The sequence below is a fragment of the Thermobia domestica genome, chromosome 6 (assembly GCF_964235325.1).
Source record: "Thermobia domestica chromosome 6, izTheDome1.hap1.1, whole genome shotgun sequence".
In the NCBI taxonomy this organism is placed as follows: domain Eukaryota; kingdom Metazoa; phylum Arthropoda; class Insecta; order Zygentoma; family Lepismatidae; genus Thermobia; species Thermobia domestica.
In genome coordinates, this window is record NC_137459.1 from 285375409 (window position 1) to 285384147 (window position 8739).

The 8739-nt window shown below is 38.4% G+C and overlaps 1 protein-coding gene across 2 annotated transcripts in view; it reads right to left on the reverse strand.

The window, feature by feature from the left end:
• Window positions 1-8308, reverse strand: part of Pak3 (p21 (RAC1) activated kinase 3) — an 85737-nt gene extending 77429 nt beyond the window's left edge. Inside the window, exon 1 of one of the 2 annotated variants that reach the window (XM_081762853.1) lies at window positions 8196-8308. The gene's annotated coding sequence lies outside the window, so the exon portion shown is untranslated. Of the gene's footprint in view, window positions 1-7620; window positions 7767-8195 lie in introns of those variants that run through there. The other variant, XM_081762854.1, reaches the window with a different exon arrangement.
• Window positions 8309-8739: the final 431 nt, after the last annotated feature.

Genomic DNA, 8739 nt, shown 5'->3' on the forward strand with positions numbered 1-8739 from the left:
GATAACGTGCTTACTGAATGTTCCATTGAGTCTGATTTTCGGGACAATCACCTCCCACCTACGCACTTTTATAACCAAAAGCTTATTGGACAATAATTCTAGTCCCAACGCTAGGAGTGAAAATCGGGATTTTCCCGGTTGGCCATATACAAGCCTTGCTTTGCTAACTAGAAGGCTCAGTGTGTGTTTGGTACGCGTGCCTGTTTGGCATTCTCGAAGAGCACCCACCAAGGCGAGTGGGGTGCATTACTTTTCAAGAGTAACATAAGGAAACGCTCCCCTTGGAAGGGTTGAGCTAAAGTGAAAACCTAATTTTGTGATTTTATATCAAGTGAAGTGATATATACATATATAATACGTGCTAACACTTCCAAGTTTGTCTGTGATATCAGTTTTTTTCGTAATGGACTTTTGAGTTCGAACCATCGAGTAACAGGAACTAATAGTATCAGTTAAGACGATCACTCACTCCTACTAGCGGAAAACTGAATTGGGATCCCGAAATTAACCTACGAAGCTCCAAGCTTATCCTGGCCTCAGCCCAAAGGGGTCTTCTGTGGATTTGTCGTCTAGTGGGCTCTACCTCAGGACCCGAGTGATACCAGTTGACCGGTCGAAGATTAACTGTGAGTAATTGAAACGTTAATTCGTTAATACATTTAACAGCCACCTCTTCGTCGAACGTACTCAAATAGAATTTAAAAGGGGAAGGTTGAAATAATCAAAAACGCCAATAATAGTTACTTATTTGCTTGTAATTTTCTATGTCGTTTGATTGTGTATTTTATATCCAGTAATATTATACTTTTTACACAGTTTAACCAGGTTTTGTGATTTATATTATAAAGTAATGCTCGTTCGTTCATACTTGTGCTAAAATTAATCATTTATACATTTTATTTTACGGTACTTATGTTTTATTGATCTGTGTGCCCAGCTTCGGTTTCAATAAGGTATAAGTGCGGACGTGATCGTGACCTGCCGTGGCAAAGCTGGGGTGAATGCAAATGAATGTTTAGGTTTATAGAATTTCAACACCGGTAGGAAAAAACACGATTATAAGTCAAATTAATTATAAAACTTGCTTAACATTTACATTCCCTATTTACAAACGTGCAGAACACTTTCATTGTTTCACCGTCTAGAAATAAACGACGAATCCTCTTCCGCCTTTACGCACAAACTACTTACAATTTACTAGATATGCAAACCGGAAACATCAACAGGACAAATTTCCTTTGCTAGGAAGACATTTTAGAGTATAATTCTCGATATATTTAAAAGAGAACGATACATTACCGATATTGTGAGTGACTTATTATTTATACAATTCGTGACTGGCAAGTAAATCTAACCATTCCGTTTTACCCGACACTCAAGCGCCAACGGTCACTGCTCACATAAGCACTGTGTTTATAAAACTCTGAATTTCTTCGAACACTTCTAAACACTAATTTCTTCTGAACACGTCTAAACTTTTGGATTAGCGGAGCACTTCCCAGAACAGAAATTCATGCTGGTGCATTAAATCACATAATCACAGTGCAGTAAGTCTATTTCCCTTAAATCTTCCAATCTCTTGACAAAGCACTCTGCGTTACTTCAGTTCAAGGCGAGGCACATTTTGCTAACCCACCACGTAAGATAAGAAGATATCAAAAACTCTAATCACTGAATATGTTAAAACATTCCCACAATGCTGAAAACTGAGATACCTTCATAATGTGCCACCACCTAGGCCTACTTCACTTTTATAAGCAGCAACTTTTCTTGAATGATTAAAATATGATATATATAGGTGTAACTAAATTAGTGTAACAAAAGTCGGGATGTGATTCCTGGCACCGAGCTAAGCAAAAACGGTCCTATAAACATACAGCATAATGGCAGAGTTAGCGAAGGCCGAAAGCATTGGAACAGTAAGATCGAAGTGGTAGATACCGGAAACCAATAAGCTTAGAGATGTCGGTCTAGAAACTCTAGAGGTGGCGCTAGTCTTCAATACGTAGTTGCTCGGTTCACACACACAAGGGTGGTGCTTTTGTTCAAGACGCTACAGTAGAGGAGTGCGGTCAATGTGCTGCACGTGTTGACTAGGACACGTAGCAGTGCTCGATTAAAACATGGTGAGTTACTCAAACCGCAGAGAAGCCGACATGCTATTCATGTACGGTCGTGTAGATGGCATTGGGCGTGAAGCAGAACGACTCTATGTGGAGCGTTTCCCCAACAGACTCCATCGTACAGGATGCTTCAGCATTTTGTCGGCGAGTGTGTGAAACATGGATCGTACTATCTGCGCATGTGGATGCTGGTCGACCCTGTCGTATATGAACATCTGTTATGGACGAACATGTGTTAGAAGCTATGGGCAATGAGCCAGACACGAGAACGAAGGAACTTAGCCGTGAAATGCATGTTAGTCACATAACTGTGTGGCGTGCGTTACATGAAAATACTTTGTATCCGTACCAGATGCAAAGGGTACAAGGACTGATAGTAGAGGATTTACAACCACGATCACAGTATTTGACCTCCCTGCAAGATATACTGCCCGAATTATGGTAAATGTCCCCATAGCGATTCACCGCAACATGTGGTACATGCATGATAGGGCTTTCGCGCACTTCAGTGTGAATGTACAACAACAACTTTCCAAGACGCTGTATCGCACGTTGCGATCCAGTGCATTGGCCTGTCCGGTCTCCGGACCTGAATCCATTGGACTTTTATCTGCGGACACACATTGAAAGTATGGTATAGTTTACTCCTATCAACGACTTGGAACAACGTATCCATAACGCCAGTGCAAATGTTCGTCATGACCCAGGTATGTTCGAACGGGTTCGCCAATCCATGATGCGGCATGGTCATGCATGTATTGTAGTCCATGGCAGACTCCCTCCGCACGCCACTTCGAACTTACTGTTCCCTCGATTTCGGTCCTCAGTAACTCCTCCAATATGTTATATGGTCATAGGACTACTTTTTTTTGCTTATCTCGATGTCAGGAATCGCCTCTCGACGTTTGTTACATTAAGTTACACCCTGTATACATATATATATTATTTGCTGACTGCTGTAAATTTCTCTCTCATCAAATATTCCTAAGATTTTTTTTTTTTAACCTTCCAGAACGCAAACTTGTTATTCTTAAACTTATGTATCTCTGTTAGCCCCAAGAACAGATTACTTATATCTTCCAATTTCCTGGCGGATGATTTTGATTTACTCGATGTACAGTGGTGCCAGAACGAGCATTCCTTGCTGGCACGTTAGCTAAAGAAATCATCTTATTACGTTGATAACACTAGCATTAATGTAATAATGGTACCGCTTGATAATACTTGCTGGAAACAAATATCTCACACATCAATCAGACATTAACTGCACGATTAATTTGTTCATTATTTTAATATTTAGTCTATGCTTCTTACGGTATCAAAATAACACAGTACTCAATAGGTTAAATTAGTTCCGAAATTTTCTGCACTGAGGTAAATTGATAACATGAACACATCTACCAGAAGTAACAACAGTTTCCACGAATGATTTACAAACCAAATTAAAGTGTTATAAAACTTACCTTCTATTTACATTCCCTATTCACAAATATGCATAACTCTTTCATTTTTTCACCAAATAGTGACAATCTTTCATCACTTTGCATACATCGTATATCCTTGTATACGCAATCAAAGATTACGTAAAAGTAACTATAAGTCTCAACTTGAAACATTAAGAGGAAAAATGTCTGTAGTACGCTATTTTCGGAGGACACACTTACATTCACGAAGTGTTCTTTTAGGACAAAATGCATTCTTATTACCTGAAAAAGTGCTTTAAGGGAGGAGGTACATTATAGGGTGCAGACAGACTTTAGCAGTGCTGAGTATAAGACATAAATAAATTTAAAAACGCCAATCAACTTGCGCTACGCGGCCACTAAAAAGTACGAATGCCATCTAACCGAGTGAGGCCCGCGCGAGGTTGCGTTCGTACGGAGCAGGTGCATCAGTGACGGTAGGTATACGCATAAACGAGGATAGCAGAAACACTTCATATGACGTTAAAACACACACATTGCGTGACAGTTTTGCAACACCTTCATGATCACTTTCTACTCTGCTTCAAATAACACTTCATCATGATTACCTTACGAAGTACTACGTGGCACACTTTGCATTTTGTATTTCTACCTTATTATATATGTGAGAGGTAAGATTCCGATATATTTTGGTTACTTACACAATCCTATTGTGAAATCAAGTAACATAGGCTGTTTCTTCCGTAGATTTTGTAACTTTACGCCTCCCCCCCCCCCAAAAAAAAAGACAGAATCCAAATGTCTTTACTTAGGGAGATTTGGGTTAATTGATGTATCACCGAACCAATTTTAGGAAATTTACCGGGTGAATTGAAGAATTTATTTTAGTTAATGAGGAAGAGTGTCTGAAAGTCAGGTGAGGGGAATAGTTGAAGTTAAGAAGGTGGTTGTTCCTGATATAAGCGGCACTATCTGTGGGAAAGGTTCTAGAACACAAGTCCCCCATATAGGTCAGTATCTAGGTTGGTTCCTTTCTGTGCCAAAGTTTAATATTTAATTCAAATAGTATTGCCGAGTGAGCGTCAGCGAGTGAAGGCGGGTTAGAGCCCCGCAGGGCACGTTGTTTTCGGTCTTTATTACAGCTAAATGGGAAGGGGGGACCTGTGTTCTAGAACCTTGCCCTATATGTGAAGGTGGAAAGACCTATTTGGCGGAGGTACACCTGCTATGATTTAGTGACGGGAAAGGCAGGGTGGAAACGGCGCGTATATGTCAAAGTTGTAAGATATTATACAAAATAACGAGCGTCAGTTGTTGAAATTGTGTGAAAGAAAGGGTCTACTAAGCAGGCGAAAGTCTGTCATAAGTGTCGAAACAAACTGATATAATCTAATCTAACCTAAGTTAGTAAATTTTGGTACTTTTCTCGATTTTCGTGGGGTATAGCGATATAGCAGAAATGCCAATATCTTAGATCACAATTTTTACATTTAAAAGAGAATGACCCATACCGATATTGGAAGTGGACTTCCTGTCACACATTTCGTAGCTGGCACAGCTCGATGCTATCCGCTATCTCGTAACGCCATTCACAGTTGAATCCATGAGGCTTCACCTTCGAAAGCCCGTACCTCTTTCAAGCAATACACTTATCTTTCGCTTGTGTCAGAGGCGCACTTACGGAGGGTATAGTGTGTCCGCTATCCTCTTATACAGTTTCTGTCCGATGCCGACACACAGTAGGTGGTGGAAGATGTCACCAGACTCAGTATGGGGGCTTATTTATGGCTGGTCAAAGGGAAGTCATTGAGGGTGACAGTTCACTTGTTGCCACATTTTACTTTTCGTGTTCTTTCTAGAATTCTTTTAAAAGAACAGGCGGTTGCAGAACTTCTAATATGTATAGAAAAGCGTTTTATAGATTTGGCTTTTTGCGTAACAAGCTGCGAAACATTTAAATTTGCACACCAATTCATACTTTTGTATAGCACTTATAGATATAATAATAATAATAATAATAATAATAATAATAATAATAATAATAATAATAATAATAATAGTAATAATAAATGCTTTAATTCTACGTCCCTCCAGATGGTTAATTAAGCGTAATTTATTGTTATGATGTACACATTGCATTAATGTTGCCCACGCTACGGGATGCATCTTTTTAAATTCGTGACAAGATAAATAAACTTGACAATTCATGTTTCGTATTCGAGAGTAGAATCGAGACGACACGAGAAATTTTATGTGTTTCGTGAGTAACATTAGTTAAGTCTAAGTTCGGATAAAATTTCATTCAAAGTGGGACTTCTACCTTCACTGTAAAAATAATAAATTTTGCGCCTAACCATGTCACAAATGAAATTGTCGATTTTTGACAGTTTTCTTCTTTTATTACTCGATTTCTGTGGAGTTTTGGGACCTCGATGCACTATTGTTCGAACTGTATGTCGATGAAGGTCTAGAATTTTTGCGGTTTCAGTGATTGCTCCCCTCCCTAATTTATTTTTTGTGACATAATTGAAAGTATTGCACACAAGTTTTTGCGACTGTTTGCAAAGAGTTCCTGTTTGCTTTTTCACTTTCCTCGGAGTATCTTCGGCACGACTTGGTCCCGGATTGATTTCGAGGCTGTTAACACTACCGTCGTCTTCACTGTCACTAGAATTAGAACCAACACAAGCGCTACGATTCGAATCACAGTCATCAGTTACATCGACATCAACGTTATTCAAAACAGCACCATCTTCAGCATTATTGTCGCCATTGGAATCTTGGCTCTGTTCCCACGGCCTCCACATGCTGAAGATCACAGGAAAGTTTGATCGAAGAAAATCAGCGATAGTTTTAAAAACCTTGATAAAAATTAGCAGTCTGATCTCGCACTACGCTTTACTAAAACTGAACGACTAGCCCAAAATTTACTTCGGATATTGGCAGATAAAAGTTTCTTCCGGCTATGCCTGGGAATGTGTAAATATGTTACGGTCGTGTTTTTCTATTCATTCATCTTTTTAGTAAGCAATTTAAAAAAAAAATCTAAAAGTGAAAAAAAGGAAGAAAAGAAAGATCTTAATTTTATGAGCCGTGAAAAGTTAGCAAGTTTAATAGAGGACCCTTTTTTCCCTCGAAGTTAGGTCAAATGAGTTTTCAAAATTGTTTCTTCTATGTATAAAACGGGGTGCAACGTTTTTATCTAAAGGGTGTCTTACTTGCAGTAAAGTTATATATATATACATCGTTATAACCGAGGATTGCCTAGGGAAGATTTTTGACGCGAATCCAAGAAAGAAAAAAAGTGTGTTTTGAAACGGATTAAAAATATTGACAAAAAAAAAAAAAAAAAAAAAAGGAGGGAAGGAAAATAGCCACTGACCATCAGATGCAGTACACCCTGCCTGACAATTTGGAAAGACATACGGCAACATCGTAGAACACATTGACGAATGGGTTTTGCCAGCGGGAGCGTTGTCTGTTGGTGTTATTTGACTGCTGTTTTGTGGTTTCGGTGGGAAAGGGACAGAGCCTTTGAGATTCTGAAACTGTACATGAGGAAAGCGGACAGACTTTACATCAAGTCTGGGTTCTCCAGTAATCTTCCACGCTGGACCCACAACGAAAACATCCGGGTACGAACCAGATACCATTCATCTTACCGGATATCCAAGTCGGAGCGGGTCATCGTTCACATAATTACTGAAGGTTTATGTTTAGCAGAAGGGGTCCAGAAGCAGGTAAAAAGCACAAACTTTACAGGAGACATGGACGATGCAAGTAGTTAAACGTAACATAGCGTAACCAAAACTAACCTAACCTAATATAAGCAGAAATAAGCGAAATTCTACCATTTTTTGGAAAGTTATGCTGGACCCCTACACTAACATAAACTAACCTAACCTAAATTAAACTAACCCAAAGTCACCTAACCTAACGTAATGTGAACAGAAATGACCGAAATTGTAACTTTTTTAAAAAACAATTGCTGGACCCCTTCTGCTAAACATTAGCCATTACTGAGTTTATAGAAACCATTAAATTCGAAAAGGATTGGTATAACGCCGGCTTACGTAAAACAGTGGATGTTCCATACTTGATGCAGTTTCCAAACTTTCGGAGTTCAGGAATATTTTGCAAAACAAATTCATTCTAGATCTTAAAATCTAATTGTCAAAATATAGTATCTCATTTACAATCACTTGGAGAAGCATTCTACATTACTCTGCTGCATAGCAGGGCATATTCCGCTAATTACGTACGTGAGGTAATGAAAACCTCTCTTAACAAAGATCATAATCCTTGTACTAATGAAGGAACGTTATCATTTACTACTACACGCTCGAAGCAAATTTATCTCCTAACTTCACTACGATAGCACCAACTGCATCAGCTGCTATTACTTTTATCATTATGTTTTTTACTGTATCGAAAAACTCATTTACTGAGTACACTAAACCACTCCCACAATGTTGACAACTGAGATAAATTGATAACCTGCCGCCATCTATTACACTTTTAGCAGAAGTAATAACACATTTAAAGAATGATTTACAAAAATAGTTCACGTTTGATGAACAAGTTGTAACACTTTCTTCCCATTTACGTGCTCAACTTCCAAATGTGCCAAATAATTTTATTTTCTCACCTTCTAGAAAACAAACTTGCCATTCCTCACTTATCTCTTCCAGCACACTCAAACACAGATTACTCAAAAATAACCAGGTGATGTCTTAAATGGAAAGATGCATAAAACACAAATTCTAAATATAACATTCGTCGCTTTGTACAATAGAGTATACATATAAAGAACAATGGACCTCATTCCATAAAGGTATTCATAAATTATGCGGATTCGAACGCAACATAAGAAATACAATAAGCAATAATATAAAATATGCTGATTATCGCAAACTGAATCGAAAATTTTACTTGCGTTGATACAAACAGCTATGGAACGAGGCCCAAAGTTTTTTTTTTTTCTTTCTGCTGTGTTACCATAATAAACGATCGAAATGCAAGAGTAATTCCTTACGGCAATAATGTCATTAACTTGAGTCATTAACTAGAAAGGTGTGGAGGGTTGGGGGCCTCTGCCTTCTCCAACTAGTTTGTCGATCAAATTATCAAGTTTTCTTGGTTTATCACAGTTGTCAATAAAACAGAAGCGTTTACTATCATTTGATCTAAAA